The 12,189-nt window shown below is 38.1% G+C and overlaps 1 long non-coding RNA gene across 1 annotated transcript in view; it reads right to left on the bottom strand.

Annotated features, from left to right (window-relative positions):
- LOC109033921 (uncharacterized) overlaps positions 1-10,363 on the bottom strand; it is a 28,027-nt gene extending 17,664 nt beyond the window's left edge. The window contains exons 1-3 of the long non-coding RNA XR_011900415.1: positions 8,698-10,363; positions 7,452-7,648; positions 6,736-6,899 (exon numbers count right to left, since the gene is read on the bottom strand). This is a non-coding gene — a long non-coding RNA (uncharacterized lncRNA). The remainder of the gene's footprint in view (positions 1-6,735; positions 6,900-7,451; positions 7,649-8,697) is intronic.
- Positions 10,364-12,189: the final 1,826 nt, after the last annotated feature.

Genomic DNA, 12,189 nt, shown 5'->3' with positions numbered 1-12,189 from the left:
AAGCATAACTTCGGGACGGGGAACCACTCTTTTGGCGCTCCCTCATTTTTTATCTTCATCTTTTCGCTGTCTGTCAGGTCGAGTTTCCTCTTCATTTTCTGCCCCCTCTAATTCACCCCGGGGGTGTTGAGCCCCTCGCCCCCGCAGCCAGGCGCCCTCCCGCGGCCCAACGGCTGAAACGGCTGAAACGTCGTTGAGGAAAACAATGACGCTTCAGCCCTGGGAAAATCCTACCCGCGAACACGTTTCCCTCGGGGTGCCAGATCAAGGGAAAATTCGAACTCGTCGATCGGTGGGAAGTGGAAATCGGTGTTGCCGTTATAGGATAAAAACAACACTGGAAAAAAAGTCGCTTGGATCTGGAGTCCAGACACTTGAAAACATTGACAAGAAAAAATACTCTTGATTCAATCGGATTTTTGCATGAATCGAAAAGAAATCCGCTTAAAATAAGAGGCTTGGTTCTCGATTTGGGCAAAAATCCGATTGAATCAAGAGTATTTTTTTCTTGTCAATGTTTTTAAGAGTCTGGATTCTAGATCCAAGCGACTTTTTTTTCCAGTGAAGGTGGGAAAACGGGAAACAACGCTAAAATACAGCAATAAAAAACCAGAGACGTTTCGACTCAAAACTAACTAAGTCGCGTGTTTAGTTGAAAATAAATTAAAATTTTATAAATAATTCAAAATTGAAAAAAATTAAGTAAATTAAACAATTTAACAAAATAATTTAGACATTTCTTGTTCGCACCAAGGGCTAGCTTAGAAATTCGGGCACAGCTGACCTCGACGCCGAGGCTCAGAAATTCTCAGGTGACTCTGAACTCTGCAGCGTTAAAAGCCCCTGAAAATCGAGAGAGTAGACCACACTCAAACCATTTACATCTGATACCCTATTTAGCTACGAGCTGATTTATTATTTTTACAAAAATGTGCGGAAATTTTGCGCGGAATTCGGTTTTCCGATGAATTTTGCGGGTTGTGATAATTGATACCATGATTTACAGTTCCGGTGGCTCCTTGGACCAAATGCGTGAGAATGGAGAAGACAAGGTGCTAACTTTGATCATCACTATAGATAGATTTTTTTGGAAATAATTAAGAAATTAAAAGGTAAACACTTCAAAAAAATATTACTGGTTTAAAAATCAGATCAACCTGCACTTATTCTGGCCGAGGGCATTCTCGTATAATCAAACTTTTCTCCTATGTGAAAATTACCCACAAAAATGGCAGCATTGCAAAATATTCGAAAACAATCGGCATCCCTGCTTCGTCTAAATTAATCATCCATGGCACAATGCCTGCTTAATCAATACCTTACTTATCATGTTTACGGAGGAGTATAGCTGCGTTTTTCTTTTGGAGGTTTCTTCGAGATTACCGGGGTGGTTTTTTTTTTCTTTTTTCCCTTTCTTTTCGTTTCATTCCATTTCTCTTTGCCCCTCCAAAGTGAAGGCTGCAGACGATTAACGAATTCAAAGGTGTCAAGTTCGACAAATCTATTATTGATTCGCTCTGGGGGAATTGAAAATCCATTGACTCGGTGAAACAATTAGACACTCGATTAGGAAGAATGTTGCTTAATAGAATTAAAGCCTCCCTAGTATTATCACCTTTGAACAGCACATTGCAAAAACTTTTAGAAACTGTCGGAGGTTAACTTTCAGGATACCCTTTTTGAATTTCACGTTGGATAATATTTACGTTAAGAGGAGTTTATAGGAAAAATGAGTACTTTTTCCAAGTTTTTGAACGTCATTCTCAAACATTTTAAGAATAAAAAAACTTTCGAATAGAAAGTGAAGTTCATTTAACATTCTGGATGTAAAAAAGTGTGTGACAACTCACAAAATACTAAATTACCCGCTATGGCAGTTAGTTTTACATCTTTATATTGCTAAAGTAACTGATGTAGCAGTTAATTCAGCATTTTGTAAGTTCTTGCACACTTTTTTTACATCCAGAATTTTAAATCAACTTCACATTTTTTTCAGTATGGATTTCCGAATATCCCAAAAAAGTTTTCTAAAGCCAAATTTTTACACGTAACAGTTTTTTTTTTTAAAAAAACCTCGTTACAAAAACATCAAAAATAGGTACAAATCCAAATTGAATAAATAGTATGGAATACGAGTGTGGCCTATTTTCTAAAGAAATAATCAGCGCTTTACCTAAAAATTGTCAAAAGTTAACGTTTCATTTAAAGAATCAAAAGTAGAAACTACTAACTTTGAAAAAAGAAATAATGCGCGACTAAAAGATGACTCGTGAATATTTTTGGCGCTTATGGGTGTCTTTTTGAGAATGGCTGATTCAATTGGATTTATTTTGTCATTAGCTCGCCATGACTCTATGTGAACATTGATACAAGTAAACTGTCATTTCTGACTAAGAATGAACAGTATGGGTGAGGAGGACCTGAGTGGACTGGAACATTTATGAATACGTTCGTAGAATAAAAAGCTATATGCAGTGGCGTGGCGTGTTTTGCAATCTATCGATTGATCGGCCATTTAAACCTATGGAAAAGTATCGATAAACAGGGTGTTCGCAGCGAATACCTTAATAATCGATTATCTACCACAGCTTCAAATGGGAAAATATCGATGGATCGCAAAGCACGCCACGCCACTGAAAAGCTGATTGTTATTCATTGATGGGCAAAGCAGATCGCCTTCAATTTCAAGAGAGGCAACCCAAATGACAGTGATCGACCATTATTCAGAGTGGTACAGTACAGACCAATATTGTGTCCACTTTTATTTTATGGTCCTGTATTGCGTCTTGTGTTAAACATCACAACCGTTTGATCTTGCATAGTGCAGTGATAAAGCAGTACAATCAAAATATTTCATGGAAAAAAAAAAGTGTTTACTTCAATTATTATAAGGTTATTTTCAGATTATTATTTACGTTAATATCGCAAAGAAATTCTAACGCGACAGTTTTTGAACCGCAAAACGCTCTTCACCAATAGTTTTAATTAACCTGAGTTTTTTCCTAATCATTCAAAAGCCACTTATTGCTCTTCCTAACGAGGAGAATTCTTGCCTAAAAGGAAGCATACGTTTTAGTTTGAAGGCGTTCCTTAGCCGAAGCGTCATTCATTCTTATATTGAGACGAATACGTCCAACTATTTACTATATTCTCTCGCTTGATTTTCCTCTTTTGTGCCATCAGTTTGGAAAAACAAATCTTCATTTCAATGTTGCCAAATCTCCCCTCGCAAATCGCTTACTAATTAGGAGAATCTTGGGCATTCCTAAATGCAAATTTCACTGATTTTGTCTCAGATTTTAAGCAAAAATCAGAGAAAATTTTGTTGAAAATTGCAAAGGGCACAATTTTTTAAAAATCTATTAATTGCGCGAGTCAATTTGGCAACCCTGAGATGGAGTTGCGTTGCTTCGTTAGGGAGACGACGATATGACCAATATCAGATGCACTGCAATTAATCACCTCCGCCGTTTCAGATTGTGACGTCTGATATGACTCAATTTAAAAATAAAAATGCATCAACTCGTTGAGCCTACTTTTTAATAATGCTGAGAATACCAATATTCAATGTAACTGTCCATTTCTTGGCTTTGTCTTGTGCATAGCAGGAAGAGAATGAAATGCTGACATTTGCGAATCCAGGAACTTGGTGACATTGATTATTTTCCTTTAAACCTATGAAAATGAGTCTATTCTCGGAGGGGCCAAGTGCTCCGACAAAAGTCGATTATTTAGCTTCCTTAATATTAAATTACAGGAGGATAAATAGCAGATACGTCGTTTCTGAAATAAGACAATCAGGTTGGTTTTGCACGAAAAAACACTATATGTACGTAGAAAATGTTTATCAGTAAAGCACAAGACCGTGCTTACGACGCAACGTTGTAACGCTGAAAATTTGATTTTTTGATTCCTCCCTCTCCTCTACGTACTTAAACGACCTAAACGTATTTTTCCTTCTACATAAGGGCGAACCCTAGAGAAGCCGAAGCATGATTTATATAACGAAAAGTTATGCCATACTACCCCTTTCGACAGAATGAAAATAAGGCAAAAAAAGAAAAGAAAAAAATCCGTCTGTTTTTAAATACAACAATAAGAGCCAAAAAATTCTGTTCCTTTTTGGTAAACGTCGTCCAATTAAAACCTTGTCGTCGACAGTCCCGGCGAGAAAGTAGGTAACTGGGGAGACATGGAAGGGAAAACGACCGAAGAAAGTAGCCGGGCCCACACGGGAGGAAATTAAAGACAAGCTCGAGGCGAGGATGGGGGTGGCGGGGGGGGGGGGAGTTGAGGGTGCTCCCCACCCCCCACCGTCGTGCGGATGACGCAGGGGGAGGTGGTTTAAGAAATACGTCCCAACGTTTGATTAATGAAGAGCTTGCATCTCTTTTCCAGCAGACATTAAGTTTTTGTACAGTTCTTATTCTTAGCTGCCAGGGAAGAAGTCTTCAGGGACCCTACGCCAGCGCCGCACAGGGCTGTCGAGGGTGTTTTGTCATTGATTGACACCCCCCTCCACCCCCCGTTCCGCGGCCGAACCCCCCGAAGCTCTCTTCGCTCGGTGGTACGGAATCCTGACCCCGAACATGAATCCATGATAAGACGTGCTGTGTATTCTCTTGAATACACATTTTGAAAACGTCCTGAGCATATTATATCTTGTGCGCCGAACTCAGATGGTTTCGGTCTAATTTTCTTTACGTATGATTTCCTGTAGAGATGAGCACAGTATAGCATTTAAAAGTTCCGCAAAATGTTACGGTATGCACAGTCTTCTTAAATTGTTTTAATTTGTATTTTTATTTAAATTGTGTGATTTTTCTTCTCTGTGCGAAGAAAATTCTGCACAAACTTCAAGGAATGATGTCAATTTGTTCTCTTTTAAAAAAATAACAGAGAGGCGGAGATTTTCAGACACCGCAAACGAGTTATGTGATTGCTGACTCACACCGTCGATATGTTGGATCAAATGGCGAACAAAAGTGTCTGAAAAATTGAGGGAAAAATATTCAAAATTTTTCCTGTAAATTCGGTTTTTAGCGAAGGAAATCTAGCAACGTCTAAAAGCTCATACGACCTTTTTCCTTATCACGGTAGTATTGACTCGGCCCTATGTGGGCCGGAGCTTGCGAATAGTGAGTCAAGATCGTCATTCCCAATATGATGATTATTGATTATTAAGGTGATTCGTCAAGCTCAAGTGACGTGGTCGAACTGGCATGCGATATATCGCATCGATTAGGTGAAAAATATCGGACGATTTTGAATTTTTAACGAAAAAAAGGACGATAGCCCCTGCGCATGAGCCTAAAGAATCATCCTAAACCCAAAAATCAACAAAATTCCGAGAAATGAAGCAGAATAGTGTTTGGAAAAAAAACCTCGCAATCGACTCAGCCATCGATTTCTGTATCGAATGCGAGGTTTTTTTCCAAACACTATTCTGCTTTCATTTCTTTGAATTTTGTTGACTTTTGGGTTTAAAATGATTCTTTAGGCTCATGCGCAGGGGCTATCGTCCTTTTTCTTGCCAAAAATTCAAAATCTGCCGAGATTTTTGACCTAATCGATGCGATGTATCGCATGCCAGTTCGACCACGTCACTTGAGCTTGACGAATCACCTTAATTGATTCCAATGATGATGTCCTCGCGAATAACGAGGGGCTATTTGAGTGGCCTCTAGAAATATCTACTAAACTTGCGAAAGTTTGAAACATGAAACAAACCCTATTGCTCGTGAACGTAAACGGAAGGGCCAAAATCAACCGTACCCTCTATTTACACCCACAGGTACCGAGCCCTCATATCATCTCCCCGACCACAAAAGCCCCGGAGCAGATCCGAAGCTCCTATTTGGCGTTTCATTGGCAAACAGAGCGATGAACACCGGTAGGACGTGTGATTCGTGTGTTTGACAGAGTGCCGGTGCCGCTGCACCGTTCCGGCTCTTGATTAATGTGCGGGCATGTCTCATCGAAAATAACTCTTTATGCGCTTCTGTCATGTTCGCACTCCGAAACGCTTTTGAATACCGCTCTTCCCGCGTCCGGGAACGTTGGACGTGTTCCGATGACGCACGTTGCCGTGTTACCAAAAACACCAGGAAGTGCAAAATAAAGTTCTGAGGGCCGATTATTGAAATTAATAAACAAAACTATAAACAAAGAAGGCGAAGGGAAGATAGAGCGATCCTATTGGTTGGAAAGGGTTGCTGTCATAGACTAAGGGGGGAAATGACGGGACTAAAGATAGGGTCTTTCGTGGTTCGCCGTTAGTTAGTCTATTACTTACTTTCGCAGCAAAGCCCTCATTTTTCGTAAAATTCTAAACAGCCCCCCAAAACAGACTCACAAATTGTTTGAAATGAAACAGTCGTCGAATTTATCTTCGAATTTACGGTTGCGCTAAGGGAAATGCCGTATGAGCCTTCAGGCGTTGCAAAACTTTTCTAAAATGAAGTACGACTTTATTGGGAAAGTCGTGAGCATCTTTCCTCAAATTTTTCAGATATTTTGTTTGCACTTTAATCCGAAATACCTGAACATTTTGAGTAAAAATATTTATAACTTTCTTCCAAAATAATTTTTCTATCCGACAAAATTTGGCAGCATTCAAATGTTCATACGGCATTTTACCTTTGCACGGTAGTATAGTAATAGACTTAAGACTTAAGTATATGTCAGTCTTTGAAAATAGTATGATTTTTAAAGAAGTATCTATATTTGACTCACCAGTATAAAAAGGCAGACGTAAGTACTGAATTCCGAGCATAAAACGGGGTTTTAAGTAAGTGCAGGAAATAAGTTGCCTTCATTTGAAAGAGTAGGCAAGAAAATATCCCAGGCGTTAAAATAGTTGTATCCTCAGTGCTTGATCAGCGTGCCGCCGTTTGAATCTAAAGACAAGTTACACAATGATATATATTTGTTTTTCCCGATGAAAAGAGCTAGCAATGTTTCATGACTACTATTGCCACGACTAATGTTTTTTTACTTGAGAATTCTCTCTTGCTGTTTACCTGCGATTGTGGATAAGGAATTGTGTTCTTAACTTTTTGAAAATAATAGGAAATAAAAATACTATTGGTTAATCGAAACTTATGTTTCCCACTTGCTCAAAGATTGAAGGGAAGTGTTTCAAGAGATTCGCATTAAAACATGCGGGTCGAATGTGAGCTTCAAAATCACAACTTTATAATTAAAATTAGATATCATTACCCAAAATTAGCTTAACTGCATCAAACGCTACCTCGCCGAGAAGAATAAATTGGTGGCGAGGCGCGAATGATCGATTATTGATATTTCCCCACTTGAAGATGTGGCAAATAATTGATTTTTAAGGTGTTCGTTGCGAACACTCTGTATATTTATCCTTTTTCATAGGTTTAAATGACAGATCAATCGATGTATTGCAAAGCACGCCACGCCACTGGTATCAATAATTTTACCTGAAAATTCACTTGTGCAAAGCCATGAGTGTATACAACTGGAGGTGAGATGGCAGTCTAAAATACCACACAAACCTCTCTAGAACCGAATTTGTCGAATTTCTAAAGACAAATTTCGGATCTACAGGGTATGTGTAGAGGGTTTCGTAAAACTTATGTTGAATTCCTCTCAACCAAAGAGTGTAGTAAATTTTGACCTGAAACAAACAAAAAAAAACACCAAATTCGTCACATGATGATTCAAAATTACAACATAGATTCTAATTTTAGTTCCTGAAGTCTTTCATGTCTTGAACGAGAACTAGGATAGTTTAATGGAACAAGACAGTAAGAATTTACTGATGAAGCAAAAATACATGAATAATGCTTGAGGAATGATGCGAATTTCTTCCACGTAGTATCATTGTGTAAGAGCTCTAATCTGTTAGATAAATATTAACTAAGACTTTTTAAAAAATTCTCTCGCCGTATCAGTTACGAGATACGTATATTCTTAATACAAATATTTGGTACAAAAATTATTCGTTCCATTGTTTTATAATATAAATAAAATACAAATCGACGGTGAAAGTCGGCAATTACATAACTCGTTTGCGGTGTCTGAAAATCTCCACCTCTACGTCATTTTTTTAAAGGAGAACAAATTGACATGATTTCTTGAAATTTTTGCAGAATTTTCTTCGCATTGGGAAGAAAAATCATGACAGTTTTAAAGAATTGTCGTTGAGTAGTTTTCCATTCAAAAAATAAAGTATGACAGGAAGTCTGCGACGTCGCAAACCGAGTTATATGATGGCCGACCTACACCGTCGAAATAGTCTTACAGTGATAATCGGAATTTGATTTTGTAGATTTAGAAGGGCTAAAATGTTGGATTTTTCTAAAAGTACCTAAAAATGTTTTGTTTTATATTACGTCCTGCCTCATGAAACCTTCCTTAATCGTCTAAATCATACGTGGTCTGTATTAAGGAAATGATTTGATGAAGGAATTACCGAACGACTGTGAGTAAAACCATAAAAGACGTTATTTAAAAGTTGCGACATAAAATCTGTCTCGAAATATGCTTAGGGAAATCAGTAAACACTGTAGTTATTTTTTTCCGCATTAGCATTAAAATTTTGGATCCATTTGGTTCACCCCTCCCGTTTAATATGTCCCATTTTTTACAATTTTTTTTAAAAAATCATCAAAAATGTCACTTAACTCATCTGCAATGAACTTTAGAATAATTTGTTTTACTTACGGTTCAATTTTGAGAGGACGCGACGAAATTCACTATAATTTTATGTTTTGAAACTGCTGCCGGTTTCGACACAAAGAGTACCATAAACAGACCGAGTTTAACAAAAAGGTACCAAGCCAATTTTTGGGAGTAGATGAGTCAGAAGTATTTTATAGCTTACCCTTAACACACACCGTTTCTCCTGTTAAAAATTCGAAGTCAAGGCAACATATTTTGAATGTGGAGGTGGATGTTGAACTTTATCACAAACATTGAGTTTTATGGAGCGGTACCTAAAACTTCAAATCCCTTCTTCTCGATTCGATACCCTGGTGAAAATGATCGCTGGTAAGCTTTCATTTCAAAAAACAATTTTTTAAAGAATATTACTCTATATTTTGGGAAACTTTCTTTGGATATTATTTTAAATTAAATTTTCGCCAGGTAGCATTTACGTATGTGAAGAAGTCTTTTAAAAGCTATTATTTTTTTAAATCGATATAACACTTCCACCTAAATATTACGATTTCTATTTTAAACATACGCAAAACACACAAATTTTAACCATTCTTTAAGAGTTGCCTTTTCAAAATTTACGAATTTTTAAAGGTGTTTTAACGTCTTTCCCCTTTAAGAAAAAATTCTTCAAAACGCTAGTATTTTTTTTTTAGAGATGAAACAATTTCACCTACATTTTACCGCCTACAATTCATACTTTAAACATACGCTAAAAGGGTTTCCTGAAACGCAAACTTTAACACTTCTTTAACGGTTGTCTCTTCAAAATTTACGAATTTTTCTTTAAAAAAAAATTTAACAGTCGTCGTTACTGAAGCACTGATATGACTTGGTTCCTTTTTGATAAACTCGATCCAGACGACTAGACTTTACACGTCACGAGACACAAATCAAGAGGGAATAAACCACGACTCTAAGAGCGCACAAACTGGAACTACAATGAAGTGGGACCACCGTGACGGAGAGTTTATATGGTCCGAAGAAATCAATTATAGATAATATAATAATTGCAGTTGAAATAAGGAGCCGAATCTCAACGACGAGAAAATGAGTGTAATTAACAGGTCATTTCAGGGTGACGCGACGGCGAGCAAGCCACCAGCGATGCCAGAAACGGAGGAAAATTGGACTTATTAAATGCTGAAAAGAACTATTTAGAGAGGTATGGAGACAAAACGAACTACATAACACTTTGATTCTACGCGCATAGCTCTTTCTCATTCAATTTATCTGTACATAGTTCCGTTTGAAATTGGTGAACAACTGAGTACGACCAATTCTTCCCTGGTGCCGTGCTTTAAAATGCTCCTATTTTCAGGTCAACTTGTTTAAGTGGACGTCACAGCCTAGCTCGAAAGTAATTACACGTGCAAATGAGGGTCCAGCGCCCATTTGAGCGTTTTAATTAGGCTTATCGTTTGACACCTGGAGCCTGGGTGGTACGGTGAGACGATTTGTCGCCTGGCTGACAAAAGGGCGTAACTACACTGAGAGATGAGCCAAGGAAAGCATTGAGTTATATGGACGACAGGTTTCACTGCAAAGTGCAGTTACGCCTTAATGTCAGAAGGGTGACGGATTGTTGCTCTCAGCTGTGACTTCGGTTCCGGATTTTTTTCCCGGCCTGATCTGATTTTGTTACAAAAGCAGGTATGCGTTGGTCTTGGTGTATATTCAACGGAAAAAATAGTTTATACATTCACTGGGAAAAAAAACACATTGGATCTAGAGTCCAGACTCTTGAAAACATTGACAAGAAAAAGGACTCTTGATTCAATCAGATTCAAGCTTAAATCAAAAGGAAATCCGCTCAAATTAAGCGGCTTGGTTCTTGATTTAAGTTCAAATCTGATTGAATTAAGAGTATTTTTTCTTGTCGATGTTTTTAAGAGTCTGGACTCTAGATCCAATCTGTTTTTTTTCCAGTGTTCTGTTGGAGGGCGTGGGTACCTACTATAGAGCGGCAATCTTGAAGTTGAAAGAATTGGTATGCGTGGAGAATTTTTGTGGGTAAATCGCACATCGCGAAAACCATAAGTTTTTAGGAAGAGGTAGAACTCGAGGTGATTTGAAGAGTCCCCTTCCCCCCCAAAAAAAAACCGCCCCACCCTCCTCCAGAGTATGCATGAGGCACAGAATAGTCTTCTCCCGCAAATTTTGAACTTGTTCAACTATTCTTCAAAACGGATATGGAGGGCTCAAAGAATTTTGAAAAAAAATCTCACCATTCTTCAGACATTTTGAGAAGATGAACTTCTAAGCATTTTAAAAAATAGATGTTTCAAGCGTTCATTAAAATAATGGGAGTGAGTTTATATAATTGGACTACATTTTGCAACAATAAATACGGAGGTAAAATTTCCCATAGAGCCTATGGGTACATATCCTGTCAAACATTTCCTTGTCGGATTTCTATTTGAGACAATTAACCGAAATTCCTGTTACTCTGATAGAACCCTGATTGTCGTAACAATTCGTCATACCTCTGGCTAAAGGGCGTATCTTAATTTCCACGTGAGTCTGTTTTGCATATAATTACATGTTTTCTGGAGCTCGTGCGTATATTGAGGTAGGTACGCCCTCACTTCAGAGAAGCGACGAGTAATCCCATTGGGATAACGAGAATTCCGGTCATATCAAGTTGGGATTCAATAAGGAAATTATTATTAGGGAAATTTTCCTCCATGATCTCTGGCTCATTGTAAAACAATCTAAGTCACTATAGTTGCCTCACACAGACAGCGGCTTTTATTGATGAGCCAGACATTTTGTCCAAGTGTATCTGCTTGCATCGGTCATTAATGCATCATCCTAGCTAATTTAATTTTGTGAGATGTGCTGAATTTCTCAATGGGTCTGTTCTACTGGTCTCAGAATTGTATTTTGAATTTTAATGCCTGGTTCTTGTTGATTCGCGAAAATATTTAGACCCGTCCAAACAGGAACTTTTCTACGTTTAATATTAACCGAGATATAGCGCTTTGAAAAATTCGGTTTTTGACGTCATCCACCGCGGTAGTGACATTCTTGGTGCTTTCGTCCAATTTACACGTTAGTAACCAGTGCAAATGTGTGTTTCCCTGATTGATGAAAGCAAGGTGGAAGAAACCAAGCGTGTCACTCCTGCGGTGGATGGTATGTCATAAATCGAACTTTTCAAAGCGCTATGACTCAAAGCGTTAGTATTCAACCTAGAAAGACACTGTTTGGAGGGATCCTATTATTTTTAGATGATCTACAAAAATCAAGCATCGAAACACGATTCTGTGACCAGCGCAACTGACCCACTGTCTACCCGACGATGATTAATCTTGAGAGCTGGCAACATCACGGGCAAACTTTGGACCAATGTATCCTCAAAGAACCGAAAAGTTCAACAAGGCTGACAGAGTTCCGATTTTTCTTCGGCGGAATACGAAATTTGTCGTCGAATTCATGGTTTCATGTGATGTTTTTACACATTGACCTAGAACTTGACAAAAAAGTCAACAAGTA

This window comes from Bemisia tabaci, chromosome 8 (assembly GCF_918797505.1).
Source record: "Bemisia tabaci chromosome 8, PGI_BMITA_v3".
NCBI lineage: Eukaryota > Metazoa > Arthropoda > Insecta > Hemiptera > Aleyrodidae > Bemisia > Bemisia tabaci.
Note: the sequence above shows the minus strand (reverse complement) of the source record. Positions and strands in the feature narration are given on the sequence as shown.